This window comes from Mercenaria mercenaria, chromosome 14 (genome assembly GCF_021730395.1).
Source record: "Mercenaria mercenaria strain notata chromosome 14, MADL_Memer_1, whole genome shotgun sequence".
NCBI classification, from domain to species: Eukaryota; Metazoa; Mollusca; class Bivalvia; order Venerida; family Veneridae; genus Mercenaria; species Mercenaria mercenaria.
This window is the reverse complement of record NC_069374.1, coordinates 41,854,630-41,871,292: the sequence shown is the minus strand read 5'-3', so window position 1 is coordinate 41,871,292 and position 16,663 is coordinate 41,854,630. Positions and strand designations below refer to the sequence as shown.

The window sequence follows — 16,663 nt, the reverse complement described above, 5'->3', positions numbered from 1 at the left end:
AGCTTGGGAGTCCCCGGACGCATGTTTCTCCAGTGAGACGCAATGAAAATTAATTGATTACGTAAACCTGCGAATACACAAGGTTTGACTCAAAGCAAAATATGTGGGCGGAGTTACTTGCTTGTCACCGATAGCCGCGTATAGCCAATCAGCATTGCCCGTTTCCACTACACTGCGAGACAGGCGGCATATGTATGATCAACTCTTATACATGTGATTGTCGGCGTGATTGCATAGGTGACAATTTCTAATTGTAAACGACGGATTACGTAGTGTTTGAAGTAACTTCGATTGTTTTCTCACATAATAATTACCACCAGGCAGTTTTCAAGATGATTTTAGAAAACGTGATGATTAGGCTTAATTATGAATGTCCGAGTAAATTTAAGATGCTGTCAATGTCGGTCTTAGTAATGTGATTATTATTCTGCAAAATCGCTTATGTTACTGAAGAAGCATTTATTAATATGTTGATCATAGACATACTGTGCATTCTTAATGTATTTTAGACCGAATGTTTTCACGTTATGCTCTTAATAAGTATTAAAATAAAAGTATAATTGTTCATATATTTTCTTTTTACTGTACGTTTATATACGTTTCCATTCTGAAATAAAAAGGCAAAGAAAAAATTATCACAAGGGTGATTTTGTCCAACTTGATATTTTCACAAGGGTGATTTTGTCCACCTTGATAATTTCACAAGAATTTCGTCCAGGAAGACCAGAAACGGGGGTTGTCCAGGGGTGATTTTGCCCTACATTAATTTTTGACTACATTTTTACCTATTTTACCTTTACCTTTTTATCTCACCTTAACAATATTTGGGTGAAGACTTGTGATTACAAAATGTCTGTCGGTCTACACTTAATTTGACAGTAAATAGAGGCCTGTGTTTTGACGAAAGTTTGTCTGTCCGTCAGTCAAGTCAGTAGTTGGGACTGCAACTTTTTCAGCTTTGGGAGTCCCAGGACTGAAACTTGAAATTGCTAGTGAGAACCCTGACTGTTAACTTTAAGACTGTATCAAGTTATTGCAATATTTTTAACATTACTACCTTAATCAAGCAATGCATCAGCCTTATGTTAACAAGAGCTTGTCGAACAAAAAATGCCCCCCTTGATGCATTCAGTAATTGCACAAGAACAGAAATTATTTGCTCACTGTAAACAAACGTTTTACTGTTCTGGTACAGACAGACGGACGGACAGACAGGGCAAAAACAATATGTCTCCCCCAGCAGACGGGGGGGGGGGGGGGGGGGGGAAGACACATAATTCTACTGTTCTGGGTGGGTCAATGTGACATTGACCTTTGACCTATTGACCTCAAAATCAACAGGGGTCATCTCCTGGTCATGATCAAACTCCCTATCAGGTTTAGTGATCCTAGGCCCAAGTGTTCTCAAGGTATCATCTGGAAAGGGTTTAACTGTTCCGGGTCAATGTGACCTTGACCTTTAGCCTACAGATCTTAAAATCTATTGGGGTCATCTACAGGTCATGACCAACCTCCCTATCAAGTTTCATGATCCTAGGCCCAAGCATTCTCAAGTTATTGTCTGGAAACGGTTTAAATGTTCTGGGTCACTGTGATCTTGACCTTTGATCTACTGACCTTAAAATCAAAGTTTAGTGATCCTAGGCCCAAGCGTTCTCAAGGTATTACCTGGAAAGGGTTTAACTATTCCGGGTCAATGTGACCTTGACCTTTAGCCTACAGACCGCAAAATCAATAGGGGTTATCTGCTGGTCAGACCAACCTCCCTATCAACTTTCATGATCCTAAGCCCAAGTGTTCTTGAGTTATCATCCGGAAACCGTTTAAATGTTCTGGGTCACTGTGACCTTGACCTTTGACATACAGATCTCAAAATCATTAGGGGTCATCTGCAGGTGATGACCAACCTTCCTGTCAACTTTCATGATCCTAGGCCCAAGCTTTCTTGAGTTATCATCTGAAAACAGATTGGTCTACATACAGACCGACCGACATCTGCAAAACAATATACCCCTCCTTCTTCAAAGGGGGGCATAATGAGGAGCATTCCATAATTGTATTAACAAGAGCTGTCCGTAAGACAGCATGCTTGACTTTTCTCAGTGCTTGACTCTGAATTGGAGCTTTGCACTGATTTGAATATTATTCAAAAATTTAATACTGTAATTCACCGAACAATGTCGGCGTTTGAAATATATTTTGTAGCGCATCCATTGTGGAAACAAAGCAAGTCAATTATTGTCACACTAATTCGGGAACAGCTGCGAATAACATCACAATTAAGTTCAGTTACACTGTCCTGCAAACTACGCTACTTTCATCATTTAATTTTAATTCAATTATCTAAATTTGCAGCGAATACAAAAAACAAGTGAGCCACATGTTATGAAAATAAATTGTCCAACACACTTATCACATAAATCAAAGGCATGTTTGTCGCGTGTTGATTAAATCTATTACATAAACAGTACTCCCTTAATCAACCATATGGCAGACTTCAGGAAAGTTGGAAAAAATGGCAGGACATTTGGTCCAGCAATGCCTAAAAATCTGCCAGACCGAAAAATAATATGCTGCACCGAAGAAATTGTCAGTGTACCGCATATGTTGCTTTTCTCCATCATATTCAAGCCAGATGTGATTTTTAGTTCATTTCTCGTTAAATGTTCGGTCAACCCTCTTATTTTCATACATTTGTTTCCTTTCACTATGATTGTTGGGCGTTAATTTACGTTTCTTTCCTGGTTATGCCCCGGCAAAATATGTAAGTGACGCCATTTTGATATGTTGTCCGAGATGTTCTCAGGGTACGATAAATGCCGGTCAGTCGGACTGAATCGGACTGAATCAGGATTAAGAAACCGCGGACCGGATCAAAATTTTGCGGTCATGTCCTTCGGACCGACGACTTTCCGGTAGTCTGATAAGGTTATTGAAAAACAATGATCTCTGATTGGGCGAGAGCGCAAAGCAGCCATAGCAAACTCCGCCTTTGATTGACAGACAAAATAACTTCTGACAAGTAGTTTTTTTGTGTACTTGGTAAGCTATGCGTCCGACAATTTTTTATGCTTCCCGTGGACTATTCTGACGTCCTTTTCTAAAAAGTATGTGTACAAATACGCAGAATTAAGCGTTCCTGAGAACCCTGAACATGCCGTCTGCAATACTTACAAAGTCATCTGAATTCATTAATATTCGAAAAATACATGTTATTTTTTAAAAGCTTATGAAAAAGTGTAACTACTACTGTTTGCAGATCAAATTGCCTTTTCAACGTTTTTCAAATTGATAAAGTTGCATGTTTACGTCACAAAAACTGTGAAGCTGAAGCTATTTTTGGAGTAATCCTGACAGGTTAACTCCGCCTCATCTGCAATAAATTATTCATTTACCTTGTCGTGAAACCTTTTTCTTTATACTGACGTCACACAAAGCGCGCGCTCTGACTCTATCTTTTTAAATGATGCTACATAACAAAATATCAAAGCCATAGTCTTTGTGGTTTGGACAAGAAGATTTTCAAAGTTTTTCCCCTATATAAGTCTATGTAAACCATGTGACCCCCAGGGCGGAGCCACATTTGACCCTAGGGGAATAATTTGAACAATCTTAGTAGAGGACCACTCAATGATGTCATATACAAAATATCAAAGCCCTAGGCCCTGTGGTTTTGGACAAGAGGTTTTTCTAAGTTATTTCCTATATAAGTCTATATAAACCATGTGACCCCCAGGGTGGGGCCATATTTGACCCCAGGGAAATAATCTGAACAATCTTGGTAGAGGACCACTAGATTATGCTACATACCAAATATCAAAGCCATAGGCCCTTGATTTTGGACAAGAAGATTAGAAACCGTTTAACTGTTCCTGGCCAATGTGTTCTTGACCTTTGACCTAATGACATCAAAATCAATAGGGGTCATCTGCTGGTCATGGCCAACCTAACTTTTTAAAATTGTGCTAACAGTTTCAAACAAGGTTTTTCAAGTTTCCACAATATACATATAGGGACAAATAGGGAAAAGTGACCACGGCCTCTAGCAGCCTTGTTTCTGACGAATCAAAATAATCTGAACAATCTTGGTAGAGGGTCACGCAAGGACCATTTGTGTAAAATTATTTTAAAAATCAGGCCAGAAGTTTCACGAAGCAATATTTTTGAAGTTTCCACTACATACATATTGGTAAGTGACCACACCCTCTGGTGGCTATGTTTTTTGACAAATCAAAATAATTTGAACAATCTTGGTAGAGTGTCACACAAGGACCATTTGTGTATAATTATTCTAAAATCGAGCCAGCAGTTTCACACAAGATTTTTAAAGTTTCCACTATACACACATTTGGAAAAGTGACCACGTTTTTTGACAAATCAAAATAATTTTAACAATCTTGATAGAGGGTCACACAAGGACCATTTGTGTAAAATTAATTTATTCTAAAATCGGGCTTGCAGTTTCGCACAAGAAGATTTTTAAAGTTTCCACTATATACATATAGAGAAAAGTGACCATTCCCCCTAGTGGCCATGTTTTTTGACAAATCAGTATAATTTGAAAATCTTGGTAGAGGGTGACATTTTGTGTGAAATTATTTCAAAATCGTACTATCAGTTTAGGAGATGTCGTTTGAAGTTTTTTCTATTTTTAGCTCTGGCGACCCTATGTGCAACCAAGCGGAACTGTTTGAACAACTTTGGTAGAGGACCACCCAAAGAACATCATGGCAAAGTTTCATCAAAATCCATTCATTGGTTTTGGAGATGTTGTTTAAACACATATGTCGACGATGGACGTATGAATAGACGCACGCACGACGGACACAGCATGATCACAATAGCTCACCATGAGCACTTTGTGCTCAGGTGAGCTAAAAAATACACAAGTCAGCTTTTTGAAGGAATTTATGGAAAAATTCCCGACAACATCGGGTGTAATAAGACTCGTGAACGGACATTCTAAACTTACTTTTGCTTTCGATATTCATTAAAATTTGTGCATTTTCTAGCTGAAATTACAGAAAAATCAAACTGCACTGATATATACTTATTATTATGCTAAACAACGGTCTAATTTAAATTTTGCACAAAGAAATCTTACAGGACATTTTCACGTGCTGGGTAATCAGCTAGACACTTACAAACACCTTTTTTACATTACCAAGGATCCGTACTCTTTATCAATTAGTTTTAACTCTTCATTGATTCCCATTACCTGTGTGCACTCGCCGTGACGTTCTTTGCTGATCAAAACATCAGCGAGTAGAGGTGCGCGGTATTACCGGTATACCGGTAACCGTGGTACCATCTTCCCGTGGTACGATACCGCGGTGCCATCGGGGAATACCGGTATTTTATCAACATTATCCCTACTTCTGTTTATTTTTAATTTACATTGTCGATGTAGCCTTCCGTAACAGCAATTGACACCATGCATGATTTTCCGATTTATATCTCTGGAATTTCGATGCTACTATTATTAGTTTCCAAAAATAACCACCCAATGGTGCAATGAACATGTATGATCGACCGCGTGATCCCCAGTCAAAACCTTCGAAAACCTCCAGATTATTCCGTATAGACGGATGACGTCATGGGCGCACTTGTTTTTACTTTGAGTCTGGTAAATTCGGCGAGTCCCAACTTCTTGTTTAAATGAGGATAGTTTAAAATATCCTGGTATGTATTTGCATGTTTTAAAAAAAGAAATAAATAGTATGGAAAATGTTGAGTCGAAATCTATTATTTTCTGTTTGAAAACGATTTGATGAAGCCTTCATACTATTTGTAAACGTTACTGGTTTATCAAACGGGTGCACGAATCGAACTTCAAACAAGCGCGGCCTATATACATGTGACCCAGTGCTTCCCTAGAGTATGGCGTATTCCGTATTACTAAGGGTCATTAATCTAACTAGTCATTAGTCAAGTTAATATTCCAGTGTATTTTTTTTTTTAATTCTTTAATTCTAGTTTGTTGCTCATAATAAATTAAGTATTTCTGAGAGTTTTTCAATATCTTTATGCTGTAAGTCTTATGATAAATATGGTGGTATACCGTGGTAATTAGGAAAAAAACGTGGTATACCGCGGTATTTTTTTCAAGGCGGTACCCAGCCCTATCGGCGAGGCATGTCAACAGGGAAAATGGCAGGATTTAGCAGACGATCAAAGGCAGTATTTTAAGGGCAGCATGGTGGAAAAAGGCAGGGTGGGCGCCCCGCTGCGTCGCTCTAAAAATAACTGTACAAATATTTTCAAGACATTGATTTGGTAAGTCATAGAGCCGATATTTGATGCTGGTTTACCATTAATAAAATGCTTTTCATAATTTTCTGGGTGTGTGTGTGTGTGTGTTCGGTTTAACGTCTTTCCCAACAATTTTTCAGTTATATATATGACGGTGTCTACTTGTAGCAGTGAGCACAATGCCCAACTTTCTGGGTTTGAAAAGTGACTGAATTCATAATAAAATTTATATAATTAATATTTGATTTCAACTGAACATGTGGGAATTCCCATTTTCTGACATCCGAAAACTGTCTACATAAACAACATGTTGAGCAACGAGTAAACCGTTGAAATAGGGGATCCTCCTGCCAAATACACGTCAGTTTTTAATCGCCTCTAGTCATTTTTTTGCCAAACAGTTCAGGGTTTTTTTCTTTCTGGTATGGGAACATAGACTATACCACCAATATTGGGAATTTTAACGCGTAAATGTTCCAAATTGGGAAATATTTAGTCTCATAGGATACAGTAAGGGAGTGTTTAAGTACTTTCTCATACACTTGTTTCACATTGTACAACCTCTTTAACATACTGCCATTACAAAATTGTCCATAATTTGGTCAATGTTTGTGCAATTTTGATGAAATTTTTTTCAAAATGTAGATTGGGAATTATTGCACTAATTTTGGGAAAAATATATACTTTTTGGCATTGGGAATATAGCCCAATAACGGCTATAAAAAAGGCCGAAAAAAAACCCAGCAGTTGACAGTTTAAGTCATTTGAATCCAAAGCTCTTTAAGCTTACATTGTGTGTATTTTTTTTACTTTTGAACTGTATTAGTTCACAATCACAGTGTTTTGAGTACCCAGTAAGTACTATAATCTAGTCAGCAGACTGTAATATCTTGTTGGCAAAAGCAACATAATGTTCAGTGACCTTTTAGTATATAATTCATATTCATGAATAAATATTCGCATTCGTCACCCTGTATTCGTGATACATACCATATTCGCCCCTTCGTGTATTCGTTACAGCCCTACTTTGCATTACGTTTTTCATTCCCCTTCACGTAAATACTGGGTATTTTTTCCCCCAAATCACAGGCCCGAGCCCCTTCCCCTCCTAGTAAAACAAGAGCACCGCCTTGCGGGTGCTGACGCTCATCTGATTTTTTCTGTATAATAGAAATATTGTCTTACCCATGATTTTCTAAGTCTAAAAAGGGCCATCATTCTTGCAAAAAGCAGGATAGAGTTATGTTTCTTGATGTACAGTGTCCACTTATGATGGTGAAAAACTGTTGCAAGTTTTAAAGCAATAGCTTTGATAGTTTATGAGAAAAGTTGACTTAAACATAATAGTCAACCAAGAAAATGATTTTCTAAGTCCAAAAGGGGCAATAATTATTGCAAAAAGCAGGATGGAGTCATGTACAGGGTCAGCTTATGATGGTGAACAAGTGTTGCAAGTTTCAAAGCAATAGCTTTGATAGTTTAAGAGAAAAAGTTGACCTAAACATAAAACTTAACCAAGAAATCTGATATTTTCTAAGTCCAAAAGGGGCCATAAATCTTGCAAAAAGCAGGATGGAGTTATGTTTCTTGCTGTACAGGGTCAGCTTATGATGGTGAACAAGTGTTGCAAGTTTTAAAGCAATAGCTTTGATAGTTTAGGATAAAAACTGACCTAAACATAAAACTTAACCAAGAAAACTGATTTTCTAAGTCCAAAAGGGGCAATAATTCTTGCAAAAAGCAAGATGGAGTTATGTTTCTTGATGTACAGGGTCTGCTTATGATGGTGAACAAGTATTCCAAGTTTCAAAGCAATAGCTTTGATAGTTTAGGAGAAAAGTTGACCTAAACATAAAACTTAACCAAGAAATCTGATATTTTCTAAGTACAAAAGGGGCCATAAGTCTTGCAAAAAGCAAGATGGAGTTAAGTTTCTTGCTATACAGGGTCAGCTTATGATGGTGAACAAGTATTCCAAGTTTCAAAGCAATAGCTTTGATAGTTTAGGAGAAAAGCTGACCTAAACATAAAACTTAACCAGGCAACGCCGACGCAGACGCCGACGCCGACAACCGCTCAAGTGATGACAATAACTCATCATTTTTTTTCAAAAAATCAGATGAGCTAAAAAACCAACCCTGACTGAATGAACAAAAATGGATATACTTTCCAGGTATCTTAAAATTTCAGTAATATCTTGTTTTTTCAATAGTTAAACTTAAAATGCAATTTAAAAATCCCTGCATAGAATCATCGTAGAAGGTTCACCACAGAAAAAGTCCATCCTATTTTGTATGTAGTCCAAATAATAGGACGTTTCGGGACAGCGTGATAATCTTTGACCGTCACCGTCTCCGTCACGTCCAAACTAATTCTGAATATTTCTGTTAATTCAACCCATCTGAAGTTTCTACATGAATATTAATGTTTATCGTTTATCAAAGCAAGTCTGACCAGTATATTATGATAAGTTAAATGAGTAAGGCTATCTTATATGTAGAGGAGAGATCTTGACCTGTGCAAAAATTATCACGACTCCCTACAATTAGTTGGACTACAGTTTGCACTGCAACTTTTTCAACATTGAGCGTCCCAGGATGCTAGTGAGACATAACCAGGTCTAGTATATTCCCCCGATTGGTGCATCATGCACCGATCGGTGTATCATACACCAATTGGTGTATTCAGCGATACACCAATCGGTGTATCAACACGTAGGATGCTATTTTAAAACAAAATATTTCGAGAACCGGAAAAAACCGCATTCCGATACCTTCACATGTTGTTGATAAGATCGGCCATTTTCTGACGCCACAACACTTTTTCTGACAGACTGCTGCGTTTCTTGCGTTTTTTACATTGAATGCACTGTCACATAATTATAATTCATTGACAGGTAAACAAACACCATTTAAATACCCCAACAAATGTGATTTTTACCCACATTTCCTTCAATAACATTTGCCTTAAACAATCGCAGCCATGTTAGATTCGGATCTACGCTTATAAAGCTACACAATTTTCCCAGCATCCCAAAATTTGAATGACATGCGTATTACCTTGAATATAAAAATTATATGGCGTACCTGTAGCGACATAATGAAATATGAAATAAATTTTCACAGTATCAGTTTTGAAACCTCGTAATGTTCAAACTTAATTTAACAGTTGTATTATCAATAAGAAGTGATATCAAAGTTAGTAACATGTTGGTTTATTAATGATATAAGCCATTATGTTATATAAATCAAGAGTGGATCAAGGAGTTTGGTTAATAATTATCTAAAGCTTTAATTTCTTTAATTTCAATATTATCTCTCCTCTGTGATGATTAGCATGGATTTAGTGACATCAGATATGTGTCATTTTCTGACTTGCTTTCCCTAGTTTACAATCTGCACAATGGCATGAGTGCATTTATTATTTCATCTTGTAGCTTATACAACACTTGCTTAGATATTTAAATAAAAAATCATTATTTGCGGTAATTCTGTATTTTGGTTTATGTCATTTTTTGGACACCATACTTTAGTGTAATTTTCTGACAGATGCTGATTTTTCAAGCGTTCAGGCGCCGAATCAAGGGGAAATCACTCAAAATTACCCGGATATCAACATGGCGGAACACATGCTGCAGTGGCATTGAGAAATCTTAAACAAAAATGCTTTTTAACACTATAAATTGTTGTGTACGACAATAAATAATATGTAAGTGGTACATGTGAATGTTTTTATCATTACTTTACCTAATACAATTCAAAAATAATGAAATAATTTGAAAACTTCACCTCGGAGGGTTGTTTTTTAGTTTTTCCCATGATGCGGAAATATCAAATACATGTGAAATAACAGTCAGTTGATAAATTTTGTTAGCCAATACACTGATCGGTGTATTGTTGAATACACCAATTGATGCATGATACACCGATCGGTGCATGATGCACCAATCGGGCAATATACTAGACCTGATAACCAAACTGTGGCAAACTGACATGTGAAAAATGGTCCGTCATGTAGGACTATCTGTAAGTCAGGTCAGTTTCCTTATAACGTTACACAGAAATATGCCAATGTTTCTTTCATGATACATTATAATGCAAAAGGGTTGTGGGATATGCATAAAAAATAAATCTGTTTCTAAACTAAAGTCGATTATTTCTGGCAAGAATAATTTTTGCACAGTCAGTTCAGCGAGTGCTGACCATTTTAAAACAACTGTTGTGAACCCTCTAGACAAGACCATCATTTACCACAGACCGTGTGCAATTCATCTCGTTACAAACTTCATATAATAACTGACAACGTCTGAATCAGAGATGGAATAAGTGGGTGGGGAATGGAGTAAACAAAACAAGATGGCTACCGGACTCCAGTGTATTATCGGAAATTTGCTAATATTTCCTTTTGAAAACTTCTAAAGGTTTCCATTCGCGACATAAAGCCCTTGACTTACCCTATATGTGCACCAACTAGTCACAAAGCCTTTCACAAATTCATATATACGGAAATTGATTATTCACCCGGCATCAAGAACGTAATTTTCTATGCACAATGGGTGCGGTTGCGCTGATTTACAAATGTTAAACCTGCAAACTAGCCATATAACGTTTGACTGCGCAGACTCTTACGGGAACATGACGTCACAACTCATTAGCATACCCATGTAAATACTAATATATGCAAAAAAGAAAAAAAAACATTTTTAAAGATATAAGATTATGTGATCTCAATTTTAAAGAAATTAGAGAAATGACCAAATTTAGTACGCTGCTTCAGGGTATAGGTGATAGCTAACTATATAGGCTAACATTCGATGCATATAATTTGTATATTTAGTATACTGGGTATACCAATTACCGTGAGTCTTATATTCAGTGTACTCTATTTATAACAAAACGGATGTATGAAAGGATAAATTTTGTTCTGTTTAATTAATTTATATTTTAGCTTTAGACTTTTGGCAAAAAAATCATCAAAACACCAGATAAAAGTTCCACTATTGTCATTTAAAGAACAGAGGTGGGCAATTTTAGCATTTTCTGGCATATACCTATTACCGTGAATTTCAACTTTCAATCTAAAGAAGTTGTTAAATTGATCTAAGACAAAGAAAGCAGTTCTATTTTACAATAGGCCAAACTAAATATGAAACAGATATGGCAGAAAAAAGCAACTTCATTGAAAAAATTGCGGAGAAAAATTGCAAAGTTTAACTATAATGACCAGTCAATTAGCTAAATTCCTTATTTTCTGGGATCATTGTGAAATAAAGAGAAAGACACTCCAATTTTCAAAAATAGTTTTGCTAAAAATCTAAGCACATTGAGCATGAATAATGAGAGAAAAAATATAAAGCACTTTTCATGTTAAGTGTCAAAATGGGACATTCGCGGTAATATGTATATCCCGGTAATTGGTATACCCAGTATATATTCTTTTTCAAAACATTAATACAGCTTTTCATTGATTCTCCACTAAACATGCAAATTAGTGAAAATCCTGTCCCACGTGTGCATTTGCTAATACAACTGTAACAATGTATGTTTAAACTTTTATACATGTCAAACTATTGTACAGTAAGTAGAATCATATCAAATTATAATGTGTTTGACACATTTGAGCGAACTACAACTTCATAATGAGCTTCATATGGACGATTTTGCCTTGTCCCTCGCTCGGATGCATACATTTGTGCTGAAATAATGTCACTTTACAATTGTGTATGACAAGCAATAAGCTCAATTTTCCTACCTATTTGTTTCAAAAATTGAGTGGAAAGACATTTTACCTGTATAAAAAGGCTTTTGCATAGTGTGGCTGCTAAACGTTTGTCCCTTGAAAATCGGATAGATACGTTACCAAACTTTGGAGAAGCCAGAGAACCACATGCATGCACCGGATATGCTTTAATATTATGTTTTAAAAACCATAAGTTGTTATGTTTCTCCATGTAATAATCAAACTTTTTACCATGCAATTGCAAAAGCAATGATATTGTCTAACAGGCAACATTATGTGAATAATCATTTAAATCGGAATAGATACGTTACTACTCTTTCCAACCAAGTATCATTTACCATTACAAGTCCATTAGAAATATTGATACACATTAAACATTTTCTACGTGACTGAAGGTCTTTTTTTGTAAATGTGACAACAAAAATGGATCTATAAATTAATTTTTCTTTTTTGCACAATAGATACGTTACCAATAGATACGTTACCGATTTTTATTGATCGAGCCTTTGATTGACTTTTTCACGTGTTTTAATAATGGTGTGTGATTATTTTTCTGTCACAGTACGAGAGGGAAGCTACATATTGTTTTGAAATCCATTTTTATGATTATTTTAACTTTAATATTGAACTGATACGAACCTGGATAACATGGTAAGTATAATTTTTCTAAAGCTTTGTATACAATAATGAAAAAAAAATGTATTTACCTGGTAATATTATGATATAAATATATGTATATATTCGAACTTGGTTACCATGATTTACAGTCAAATAAAAAAACTGTGCCAATGTCACTATTGGTAACGTATCTATCATTTATTGTAAAGTATCTGTTTCATATTAAGTAGTGTGTTTTACTACAGGATACGACTAGATATTCTTTTATATTTTTGTATAGATTATAAAACTTTTACAGTAGATAAATTTCTAATATCAGTTATATCTTTGATTCAGAAACAGGGCCGTGTTAGGGGCAATAATTAGAAAATACATAACCATTCTATGCGTCGTAATGTTATAATTTGCAAATAAAAAAATAAGCCAAATCTAATTTCAAAAATTTTCATAAAAATGGCGAACTCGGAGTCGAAATGCATTGGCCTTGCCATGAGAAAAAGAAACAATTAAACGTCACAAATCTACATCAACTAATGGTTTATAGGAGAAGTCATGAAATGTGAAATTTGCCTCATTTCTTTAGCTGATATGGTCATCAAGCATGATGTGAAGTATAAGTAGCAAAAACTTGCTGACGACTTGTGGGTTACATTAACTAACGTCATTTGTAATATAGCATCTCTACATTTATTGGCAGATCACAAAGGACCATGCACTTGAATTAATTGGAGCTAAGTTAAAATCTATGCAAAAATAGACAATAGATACGTTACCACCACTTGAAACATTAAAATTGAAAGTATGTGTCCGTTTTTTAATCTAAAACTACTTTTAAACACTTACATTGAATATTCTTATAGTGTTAGCAAGTAAATTTGTTTTCATTGTTCATGGTTTTAATATTTCACATCTTTCTAAAAGAATATTATTATTTGAATAGATACGTTACCATTTTAATGACCTTTGATTACAAATAGTGATTTGAAGATATGTTAACAATTTTGTTCAGGCTAAATTATGTCAGCATCAAGACATTAAATGTTGGTTGTATTATTGTATATTACAGCTTTCATTTGTATATATTAAAACAGCAAAGAAGGCACTGATTAATTTGAAAACTAAATCTTAAACATTGTTTGGTATACAAATATAAACTGAAAATATTTCTTCGAAAATGTACATAAGTTCGTCGATTTAGCAATTCCTTAAGCAGTTGTGTGAATGTAAATCACAAGCGTAATAAGACATGCATATGCTTATGTTATAAAACAGGTGCTTTTAGTTAAACAATAGATTAGTAACGTATCTATTTAAAATGAAATAAGTATTTAGGATGACCTGATTTTAACCTAAATTTCGACTTTGTCTACGAAAGCTAAGAAAATCTAGTATTCATTCACTGTTATTCAAACATTAAACCTCAAAATAATGTACTTAAAAGTTATTTTGGCCAAAGTTCATTTTTGAGTTTTCTGACATTTTAATTTACATGTTTAGTGGAGAATCAATGTTTTAATAAAACTTCATGTGTTTTTCTTTCCTTTGGAGAACCATTGTTTACTAGTGAACATACTGATTTAGTGTGTACGGGATAGCTTTGGTAATTTTTCGATCATTCGTTATAAAAACCACATCTAAACAAACTTCCCAGGATTCTTTTTCACTATAAATAAGAATGAAGATCTATATACTCTTTCCAAAAACATTCAGCTTTTGAAATTTCTATCAAATGCTTTTCATTCACTGATGTTTTTTTTTACATACACATTGATTTAGTCAGTAGGCTACAGGATATGTAACAGAAAAATGTTTGCCTGCAAGCCGGTACCTGAACGTAATACTCGGAAAGAGGGCGTGGCAGTATGGATAGATAGAATGAGATGAAAATTTATACAATAATTCAAGTTAAGTCTTGGCCCTAAATGCAGAAAGTATCAACCTATCCTCTATACCATAATACCATTATAAATCTAGCTCTACCTGAAAAAAATTGAAGAAGGCAAAAAATATAGTAAGCGTTGAACAGAAAAGAGTCCAATACAACTTTTCTAACGCTACCAGTAGCCTTTATGGGCGACGGTGACCGCCAAAATTAGTAAATATACAATCCATTCATAAACAAGTCAGTCATTTCAACGTCGTCTAGTCTAAAACTCCATCCCGTCCAATAAATTTGCATTCAACGCATTGTATTTTGAAACCATTTAATGCAAAACTTCATTCCATCCATCTAAACATGGAACGATGCATTGAAAAACTTGTTGCGATGCACCGTAATATGAAATCATCCAACAAAACATGATACCATGCAGCTCAATGTGAAGCCATTTTACACAATATGAGTACGTACGTGCAGTGTAAAACGAAATGATTTATTACAACTTGACGCCGTCTAATGCATATTGAAACCGCTTTGTGTAATTAAGAGCGGTGTATTAAAACCTGATGCCATGCAGTGCAATGTAAAGATGAGTTCGTGCAGTGTAAAATGAAACGATTCATTAAAGCTTGGCACCGTCTAATGCATACTGTTGTGTGATTTGGAGCGGCGTATCAAAATTTGATGCCATGCAGCCAAATGTGAAGCCGTTTAACGAAAGACGAGTACATTGCATTGTAAAAGGTAAATAAGACTATCAGTTCATAAGTTTGACCTGTTATAAATATAGAATCTGGATCAATTTTACATATGAATATCTTAAAATTTGTCCTAAAACTGACCTTGTGGTAAAATTCTAACATTTAATTTAACACTGTTCCTGCGATTTATCTGAATATTAAAAGTGACCTTATTTTCGTGAAACATCTTTCTTCTTAGTTTAAGCTTTGTCAGAAGTATACTTCGTGAAACAGACTCAGTAATAGAAATAATAATGACAAAATTAACAAACACTAAAAATTTCACGACTTAATTACCAATTATAAAATTATAAAATAAATGTTAACATGTTTATGTTTATCAGTATGTCTAAATTACATGTACTTCACTGTGCAATGTTTTGTCAATTTTTGTTTGTTTATTTGTTATTGTTTTTTTCGGGGATGGGTGGGGTGGAAGATCTCATGCCGTTTCTAAACAGTATTTCATTTAAGTTGGACAGTCATGCAGTTTCCTGGATTTCATACAAGTATTAACTTTTTCTCCACAAGTATCTGCTAAATGGGAGGAAATAAAAAGGACAATAAGAGGAAAAATAGTGACGAATCTATGAACGATGAGCGAAAATCAGGTCGGTATACGCAAACAATCGAGGGAACAACTGTTGTTAGTAGCATTTTGAAAGAGACAAATTCAGTGTTATTTAGAAGAAAGATGTTTCACAAAAATCAGGTCCCTTTTAATATTTAGATAAATCGCAGGTACTGTTTAAGATTAAATGTTAGAATTTTACCACAAGGTCAGTTTTAGGACAAATTTTAAGATATTCTTATGTAAAACTGATCCAGAATCTATATTTATAACAGGTCAAACTTATGAACTGATAGTCTTATTAACTCTTTAGAATGCACGTACTCGTCTTTCGTTAAACGGCTTCACATTTGGCTGCATGGCATCAAATTTTGATACGCCGCTCCATTTTACACTGCACGAACTCATGTTGCGTTAAACGTCTTCACATTGCTCTGCATGGCACCAAGTTTTAATACACCGCTCTCAATTACACAAAGCGGTTTCAATATGCATTCTAACATGGCTCGATTTGATTTCCAGTTAAACAAAGAAGAAAATCAAGCTCGATATATTCTGCGATAAACAACGGTTGACGCGCGGACCGGTAAGAGAGCATTATGACGTCATAATTGACGTCATATTGCCGCATGACGTTCGATACATTACTCCTCGCGTAAAGGAAGTCCAGTATAATATCTATTAAAATATATCAATGAGCATGTCAGAATGAAAACAATCAAGGCTTTGTTGTTATTTATCGTCTAATTTACCACGGTTCATCGTTCAGATGCTTCAGTATTTAACCACTCGGGCTAACGCCCTCGTGGTTCAATTCCTACGCATCTGAACTCTGAACCGTGGTAAATCAGACGATAAACAACT

The 16,663-nt window shown here is 35.2% G+C and overlaps 1 protein-coding gene across 1 annotated transcript in view; it reads right to left on the bottom strand.

Annotated features, from left to right (window-relative positions):
• Positions 1–10,863, bottom strand: part of LOC123527399 (guanine nucleotide-binding protein subunit beta) — a 74,213-nt gene extending 63,350 nt beyond the window's left edge. Inside the window, exon 1 of the mRNA XM_045306815.2 lies at positions 10,706–10,863. The gene's annotated coding sequence lies outside the window, so the exon portion shown is untranslated. The remainder of the gene's footprint in view (positions 1–10,705) is intronic.
• Positions 10,864–16,663: the final 5,800 nt, after the last annotated feature.